We start from the raw sequence: 9932 nt of genomic DNA on the forward strand, positions 1-9932 counted from the left end.
TTCACCCTTGTTTTAACGGACTATGATAGAGTATTCATGTCACCCTTGAATTAACGGAGTATGATAGAGTAATCATTTCACCCTTGATTTAATGGAGTATGATAGAGTAAATACACGGATTAACGGAACTTTGAAAATCAAGCGGTTACCCGAATTTTTCATTCCACTCTGAATCATTATCTGTGGACCGTTGATCAGCGTAAAATATGATGATACTCACATTTCTGTAGACCATTCCAAGTTGGGATTGCAATTGCTGGATCCCTCATCCAGCAATCCAGCTGGATCCAGCGATCGGATTCGCAAGTAATTAACGTTGCCGCTTTGCTATGTGCGCTACGGCCCTGCGTGAGACAAGACCATCAATACCATTTGTTTCTTAAGATTGTACTTTCAGAAAAGTAAAAAAAGGCTCTTATATTAATGTATGTGGTTTAATATTTAATAAAATGTAGCTAGTTGTCAGTATTTACAATACAGTCTGGTTTATTTGTAATTGTCTGCCTTATTCTTCCAAGATGTCAACAAGAATCTCCTTATCTAGTGTAGTTAGATACCCCCAACCCACGTGCGTTACAAATTATACAAACGTGATCGATTTAATCCTTTAAAATACTTCAAGACTAGTATTATATAACTCCTCCTTCTAACAAGACTTTACCATAAGAGAGTTCCCTAGGAGGGATTTTACAATTTTTTGGAGTGTCTGTTAACAAAATGTATTCACCGCGTTGGCAGTTTCATGAACTTTGGAAAAGGTTCATCAGGGCAAAACCGATCTTTTACAGCTGAGCCAATGACTGCCACGTCTACTAATTGCAAATAAATAATATCGTAGACATACCATGGAGGAATAACAGAAGAAGTTTAAATTTGTCACGCTATTTAGTACAGTACGACCGCCAGGTGACGCTAGTATCGCCTTTCAAAAAAACTCCTGTTAGTTATCCATGGAAAACTTCCGAGGAGAGGTATATTTTGGCGTGCATTTTTGATAAAATTCTTTTGTTTTTTGAAAAATATATAAATTGCTGGATCCGCGTTGGATCCAGCTGGATTGATGTCGGTCCAGCAAAAATCCAGAAGGATTGAAAACCCTGCTGGATTGCAATCCCTAATTCCAAGCATTCCATCGAATGATCCGTCAGGCTGCTTATCACCCCAACCTTCTTTTGGATCTTCCACGAATACGAAACTGAAGGAAATAAGTATTTAGTCGTATATTAAGGTGTTATTTCAAATCAGGGGGTGTCACTTTCGTCAGTAAAGTAAGCCTTCAGAAACCTTCGACAACAAATTTTCGGGTTAAATATCCGTTAAAAGAGTTGGTAGTCCGCGCAGTGGTTATTGGAGTGATTTATTGGTTTGCTATTCTCTAAATCGGCAACGATCAGAGCAATTTCCAATATTTGACAGTAATTTTATTAATGAAAATAAAAGGGCGCTGCGGTACAAGGTGTGTCGTTAATATTAAAAGAAAATATATAATTGACTGAAATGGAGGTGTCCGTTTGCCGTTTAATAAGTGAAGCTGCGTTGTACGGGATTAGAGGAGTTGATAGCTCACAAGTCCGGCTCCAGGTTGGTTGTTCGTGCAAAGCTAGTGTTTTGAAATGAAACCACAATAGTCTAATTAATTTTAATTTTAATGAAAAGCTAGAAAATCCTCCACTGTAACAAGTGTAGCACGACTCATTGGCACTCCTGACTCTGGGCTATTTCGCGTTACTCCCCTTGGTTCACATACGTTAGCAGCTTTTCTATTTTCTCTGTGTTCTTGCGTTTTACAGCACTACAGAAGGCCGAGTGGGAAATGAGAAAACACAGAAAATTTATCCCAGTGAACCAAGTTTAACAATTTGAAAATTTAAAAAAATACTTAAACTGGGTATTAAATTTTAATGGGAAAGACTTTTAAGTTAAAATGTAAGTACATTATAAAGTAAAAATTGCGTAATTTAGGGTGAAATATTCAAGGGAAAATCTACAAAACTCAAGTGCATTTGGACGATAATAATTGTGGCTATACCGTGGAATGTGGTTGATAAAGACTTGAAAATATTGATAAACTTACGTGAGTAGAAGGAAAGTAAGGTCGGCCCGTCAGTCCCAGGTTCAGGTTTAGGTTCGGGATCGAGATCCGGGATTTAAGGGGTAAAAAGGGGGTAAAATCGTCGAAAAGTCAATGTATTTATGATATTTCTCGCAACGATTTGTTTTTTCGTATATCAACATGTTGTGTTCAGGCCCAACTGGTTTATTTATCTCCGCTTATCTCGAAAGATACTTGAACGTATATCTTATCAAGTTTTATGGTACGTAATAAGATAAAATGATGTAAAAATTGATAACCTAGGCGGCGCGCGCGCGGATTACCCGGGGGACACGGTTAATTTGAATTTAAGAGTGTTTTGACGTCATGGAATATTCGTTGTTAAAGTAGAATGGAAACATTTTTTAACTTCATTTTAATATCATTGTAGTACGCTTGGCACTTGAATCTATCTCACGAGTATTTCACTGGGTGAGAGTCAACGCGCGCGTGCGTGGATTACCCGGGAGGCGCGGAGCACGCGTGCGCGGTTAATTTGAATTTAAAACACGGATTTGAGTGTTTTGACGTCATGAAATATTCGTTGTTAAAATGACGTAGAATGGAAATATTTTTAAACTTCATTTTAATATTATTAGCACGTAAGTTTTAAATTTGATTATCATATTTTTATACCTATATTTACATATTGAAATTGTTACGCATACATGGTTCCCATTTAATATTGCGATATTTATAGTAATAAATACATAGAAAAATAGTATAAAAGTTCAAAACGTATAAAGAGTCCTTCAAAGTACTTTAAAAGGATTTTATTTACGAACTAAATCCATATTTTTTTTTTCAAACTTAGAAGTTAGTTTGTATGAAATACTTTCTAATACCTGAAAAATGGACTTTAGAGTGGATAATTAAGTATTTTTTCAATCCTTATACCTATATTTACATATTGGAATTGTTACAAAAGGTTCTTTTAAACGTAACTTAGTACATTAATTTATTTTGGAAGTTCAAAACGTATTAAGAGCCCTTCAGAGTACTATAAAAGGATTTCATTTACAAACTAAATTAATATTTTCTTCAAACTTTCAATTCGTTACAATTTGAATTTAAATGAAAACATCATGGATTATAGGTGCGTAATCTACTATTAGACCGAACGGATTAAAATACTTAAAGTAAGTGGTTTTACTGATAAACTCTAAAGGAATTTAACTTTAAAGGGTATCTTAGATTATTGTTTTTAATTTTATTCAAGTTCAAAACGTATATAGAGTCCTTCAAAGTACTTTAAAAGGATTTTATTTACGAACTAAATCCATATTTTAGAAGTTAGTTTGTATGAAATACTTACTAATACCTGAAAAATGGACTTTAGAGTTGATAAGATTTGTAAATATCATTTGAAACTAATAATTTTCACGCTTTATTTAAGTCAAGCAATTACATTTTTAAAAATGAAAGAAGATAAACAATATAAAAATTTGTAAATATTGTAAATAGTTTTAGGTAATAAAGAAATTAAGAAATGTTTTAATTAAAATATCTTTCATTTTCTACTTCATTTTTAAAAATGAAAGAAGTTTAACAATATAATTATTCTAATATAATTTCAAATTCAGGTATTATTTAAAGTACAAATGCATAATTTAGTGAAGCAATTCTTATTTAAATACTTTTATTTCATTAATTTGTGTATCTGAAATGTATTTATTTAAAAATAAGTGGGTTTTACTATTTATCACGGTTATTTATATATATATATATATATATATATATATATATATATATATATATATATATATATATATATATATATATTGGAATTGTAACAAAAGGTTCTTTTAAACGTAACTTAGTACATAAATTTATTTTAGAAGTTCAAAACGTTCAAAACGTATAAAGAGTCCTTCAAAGTACTTACCAAGTGAATTTACACCTAAATTGAAAGTCTGATTTTAGACCTTTGAAAGTCTGATTTTACACCTATGAAAGCGTGATTTTACACCTTTAAAAGTCTGAATTTACACCTTTAAAAGTCCGATTTTACACCTATAAAATCTGAATTTACACCTTTGAAAGTCTGATTTTACACCTTTCAAAGTCTGATTTTACACCTTTAAAAGTATGAATTTTACACCTTTAAAAGTGTGAATTTACTCTTTGTACGAATCTATTTACACCTCTTGAGGTGTGATTCAACTCTAATCAGGTACAATTTTTATCTTTTAAAGTGCGAATTTACACCTTTAAGAGTGTTATTTTATTCTTTAAAATGGCTTATTTACATCTCTAAAGGTTACTTTTAACTCCGTCATGGGTGTGATTTTTCTCTTGAAATGGGTGTATTAACACCTTTAAAGGTGTGATTTAAAGCTTACAAGTTGCAAAATGACTATTTAAAGGTGTGTTATTACACGGTTATTGGGAATATTTTGTGTCACAAACAGAGAATGTTAAAAAAGTGTTTAAATAGTATGGAAATGGAGTTTTAAATCTCATTTTTTACACCTTTTTTTAAGACAAAAATCTTGAAGGTGTTAATACGGGGTTTGATTTGTGTAATAAAACGCCCCTAGCAGTGTCAAATTTCGACTCATGAAAAAGTGTACAAATAGTTTTAAAAAGGTTTGAATCAACACCCCAATTTCTTAGAGTGTAGGGTCATGGAAGCCCTCTCCACACTGGATTCGACTTCCTTGAAAGACTTGGTATGCTTTTAAACCTTTAAGCGCTTAGAAGGTCTTCACTAACTTCAGCGGGTGCGAGGGTTCCTGTTGATATATTAACGATATCGAAAGGGTCTTCGTCGAAGGGATTAGTCCAATTGTTAGCTAATAATTCGTAATTAGCACAAACGTCGTCTTCGTCCTTTTTAATTTTTGTGTTTTGCAAAACATGATGATAAAATTTTTCTCGTTGACTTTGCTCTCTCAGTTGCATCAAGGACCAAGCTCTGTGTCCCACCCGCTGTTTGAGTATCTTTGTTTACAGTTTCCTCGGTCGTTTGTTCTACCGCTATTCTACCGAATGGATTCTGACTTCGAAGCTGGACACTAAATCCTCCACGAAAATGTTCGTGTAAATCTGGTGCAGTGTTCTCTAGTTGAGTCATTTGGGCATAGTAGATCGGTAAATACCTCGAATAGTTTACTTTGTCCATAGCAAAAGCCCATGGTATAATGTCGCGAATAGTGGCTAAGTGAAGATACCAATTGCCTTCTCTGTCGGCGCGAAGTACCCTAAGCAACTTTTCTACTATATCTACGTACATCATCCAATATTTTGATAGAGGACCTCGCTCGTGTCGCAACAACGTCATATACTCCATGAATTTATTCATAATGACCATGCACGATGGGTTTCGAGAGTCGATAAGTACGTAGTTTTGTTTGTGTTTTTGCAAATTTCCGATATAACGTTTTTGGCTTCGACCAGAATCGCTTCGTCTCGTTCCATCTCAATCCAGTTTTCGAAGCTTTTCCAAATCAAACGCATCATTGCTTCGTAAGTAAGTTTATGTAAACGTATAGCTCTGTTGTAATGTTTACCTTCCAAAACTTTGTTAATTGACCTTTCAGCTATCGTTCCCGACTCAACAGCTAAATCTCGAAGACCTGAATCTCCAAATACAAATTAGTAAAAGGACACCAAAAATACACTTCTATAAATATTCCCGACACTGCGTATTAGCGCCCCCTCTCTTTGTACTGTGTATAATTCGGTGAGTATATACAATAGATGCACGTGCGTTACGTCGTTTGAAAGGTAGAAAACCGATCTAACGTATAGTAGACCAAAAAAAATTAATCTAATTATTACGGTATTGGTAATGTAAAAACGTCGTTTAAAGTTCCGCCAAAAATGTTATTTTCACAATTTATAGCTGTCCTGTTAACAAAATATTTTGGTAATACAATTATCTAGCGAATAATAGTTGTTTCCTCAAACTCGGACAAGTAGATCAAACGTTAGACGCATTTGAACAAAAGTGCCCGACGCCATCTTGTATCGGCCACCATCTTGAATAACTGGGCAATCGAGATGTCTATCAAGCGGTTTTGGCATGCCCATGTGACCCCCTAACGAGAAATCGTAAAATTTCTTGGTGCGCAAAATGATATTAAAATTTTGTCTGGCTAACGGACTAATATAAACAAACAAACATTCATCTTTCTATACTAGATTAGGAATTAACCAAGTAGTTCCAGGGACCACTTATCCTTTATTTTCGAATGAATTTGTGAGATGAAATAATAGTGCTATCAATATTACGCGTTACAAACGAAAATATTCTAACACAAATGAGCTACCACAGAAAGTTGCGAATTGACCAGTACAAGAAACCCTGGCACTAAAGTTGAAAGCGGGGATGCTCGTGAAAACCATTTATTGAGGAATGTTGGAAAGAACCGGTGTACGCCAGGATGAACCTGGGACTGCAGCTAATGGCTCCGGTTTTACACTGTTACACCGACGCCTCATCCCATTTCTTGATTTTATGTCTCTGGAACAGAATACAAAACATTTTTCACATTCTAATATATTAGCATATGTAACATACTCATAAGTATGCCACTGTACCGTTATACCATACAAAAATCTTCACTAACGGTTTGTTTCACCACGAACCAGTAAAAAGGTGGACTACGTTAGATTTTAACCTTTTTATTCATCCTAGTAAATTTGGAAGTCACACTATTGGCTACTAAAATATTTATTTCAGCCAATGGAAAACCTCTAAATTGAGAAGGAATTTTTTGCGTTGGAATTTTAGTCAGCCCAATGTAGCTTTATTGAAATTTATAAACTCGCTCGGTTTGTGCGGATGAAGTTAAATTATGAGTAATTTAGAAAAATAAAAGGTTGGGGAAAATGATCAATAAGTGATCGCTTTCCGAAAATGGAAAAATTCGTCGAAGTTATTAAAACCCATATCAAGCCTAGAAGAGTTAGACCTAGGCTGAGTAGGCTCAAAATAATCTGTAAAGACTCCAACCTTGTAGATGCGCCAGAAAAGCTCAACCTGAATTTCAACTATTTTTTTATATAAACCTGCTTCTGTTATTTGACAATGCAAATTTATTTTAGAACGTGAGTCTCCGAAAACTTCATTAATTTGCAAATTCATTGCATTAACAGCACCGGACACTATATTGTATCTCATTTTAACTCCTAAACCTTGGTTGTTCAAACAGGTTTGTTTACTAAAATAATGGTTGTCGATTTATCAGACGTAGAACTAATTGTGCGTTGGAATAATCGGAATTTGAGATTCGATGACGTCAAATATTTCGTAGAGTACGGATGACGCAAAATCTGTGAAACAAACCGTTAGTGAAGAAATAGAGCTAGTGGCATACTTATGAGTAATTATGTTACATATGATATTAGTATTTATAAAAACGTTTTATTTAATATCAGGCGTAACATAATCGTTACAGCATTTTTCAAAAAAACAATTAGAAGAAGTTATTAATTTTAAACATTTGGTATTTGTGAAAATCGCCATTGTTAATACTTTCGATTTCGCTAAATATTTGGGGTTATCTGAATAAATAATACAATAGAATATGTTTTTATAAAAAAATGGAGTAAAAAATAGAAACATAAAATGTTTATCTTACGTCACATGACGTACGTAATCTTAGCGCGTGTGCACGCGCCATTTACACGCGCTAAATATATGGCGTCAATCGAATTTCTCTGACGTCACGAGACATAGCTTTAATAGTATAAAATTCCTCGCGACTCTTTCACGCGCTCCGAAACTTAAAAATAAGAAAATAAAGAAACGTTAAAACCAGAAGTGACTTTATTGGAAGACATTGTTTTATCTCCTGGCTATTTTCATTGTTCTTGGACCACGCTTTAGCGATTAATTACGAAAATGAACACCCACTGGACAGTGTCGGATAAAGTGTCGTCACCATTCGTGAACACGTAAGTTATACAAAACTTTCTTAGAATTTTAACTCCCTCCTACTAGGCCTACCATAGAACAGACCAAAGGTTCGAAGAGCCACGAAGGAAATATCGCTACTACGGTAAAACTTATTAATCCAAGCTACTACTATGTTTTCTTCGTGGTGGAAGATTGGATTAATAATAGTTTGGCTATAGCCAATCCAAAGTAGATGTATTCGAACCTTTCCATTTCGGAGTGCTGGCTTTATATTTGACTTACAAACACGCGTTTGGTCGAATTTGACTAACTAACGTTAATATTGGGCCACTAATTTAGATTATAATTACTAACATTAACACAATGCTGGCAGCGGTAATAAGGTCTTTGCCCAAAAGCGAAAGAAGGGGCTCTGTTTCGTATATACAAGTCAATAATTTCAGCTAGGGTGCTAAATACAGTTGAAGAAGAGTTACTAAAAATTAACTTTTCCGCAACTCTATAAATGAGAAATTAGTTTGGGGCAGCTACTAGACAGGCAAAAAACCTGTGAGAGGAACTTAAAGGCTTGGGTGTAGTCTTTACACAATAAAGCTAAGTTTAGAGTCCAACTACTTTTCGCTGCACGTTATGTAGTTGCAGCTAAAATTATTTATTATATTGGAACAACCGCTATAATCTTAAAATCCACCAAAACTATAATTAATTATTAAAAGTTCAATGCGTTTCTTTTATAATACAGGACAACAAAACGCCAATCGAAGTATGAAGACCCTCAAGATGGACACCAAAGGAAATCAAGAAAAGGTAAGTGTCAATTTAGTTTAACCAGACTTACAAGATTGATTCAGAAAGAAGACAAAGGTCAAGAGAAAAGCGAAATTAACCAGCGCCACAACATTCCGTTGATCCTGGCCACATGGGCCAGAAGGGACTTTGGAACCATTTCGTCGCGTGCACCCGAGGACGATCAGCCCCAACGGACGTAATAAGCTACTATCTCAAATGCCACGCGAGATCTTGATCAATAGTTTTGACCTTTTCATTTATTATATAGGACACAAAAACACCAGTCAAAGGATGAGGACACTCGACATGAAAAACCAAAGAAATCAAGAAAAGGTAAGTGTAAATCAATAATAACCAGCTTCGCAAGAATTTTTCAGAAGGGAGACCAAAGTCCAGTGGAAAGCGATAGGATCAAATTATTGGACTCGGAAGAAACAATCTCTTTGGACAGGCCTGAGGACGACCAACCCTAGAGGACGTAATAACCACCGTTACAGCTTTAAAGGTCTCGAAACATTAGTTTAACTAGATTTATTTTTCGTAAAGGACATTAATGGACTTTCCTAAAGATCAGCAGAAATGGTTCGCGCGAAGTAGTAAAGCCAACAGATGCCAAACGAAGGTGGCTGATCTAATTCAGAAACAAATCAGACTTCGAAATGAAAAGTTCAAAAAATTGTAGAAAGGCCCTGAATTACGAAATTTAATCTCTTTTGGACCCAATGGAACAAATATCAAAATTGTTTTTCTTAAAGATCATCAAACTAACTGTTATTATTGTTTTACATGTATATTTCCTTGACGGCATAGTTACCATGGCATAACCCTAACTTACAAGGAGACATCCCGAAGTGTAACCCACCGATGTTGTTCAAACTCGGGGGATTGGTAGACATACATGTAACTTGAAAAATCCTAAAGGGAATTTATTCAATGGGCAACCGTTTTGCCATGGCAACGAAAAATGCTTTTGACAACAACAAATGGAAATTTTCCCATTGAAAATAGCATGGGATTCTGACCGATTCCTAGGACCCCCCTGTGAAAATTTTTAACAAATTTCAAAATTTCGAAAATGCCAAAAATAGAAAAAATAGGATTTTTCATGATACATGAAGGTCTACCAATCCCCCGAGTTGGAACAAAATCGGTGGGTTACACTTCGGGATGTCTCCTTGTTAGTAT

At 34.7% G+C, this 9932-nt stretch overlaps 1 long non-coding RNA gene across 1 annotated transcript; it reads left to right on the forward strand.

The window, feature by feature from the left end:
* Window positions 1–8840: 8840 nt before the first annotated feature.
* Window positions 8841–9375, forward strand: LOC149936323 (uncharacterized). Its single transcript, XR_016482338.1, has 3 exons — window positions 8841–8943; window positions 9016–9225; window positions 9294–9375. It is a non-coding gene; the product is annotated as an uncharacterized LOC149936323 (long non-coding RNA).
* Window positions 9376–9932: the final 557 nt, after the last annotated feature.

This window comes from Leiobunum rupestre, chromosome 7 (assembly GCF_980474605.1).
Source record: "Leiobunum rupestre chromosome 7, qqLeiRupe1.1.hap1, whole genome shotgun sequence".
Lineage (NCBI taxonomy): Eukaryota > Metazoa > Arthropoda > Arachnida > Opiliones > Sclerosomatidae > Leiobunum > Leiobunum rupestre.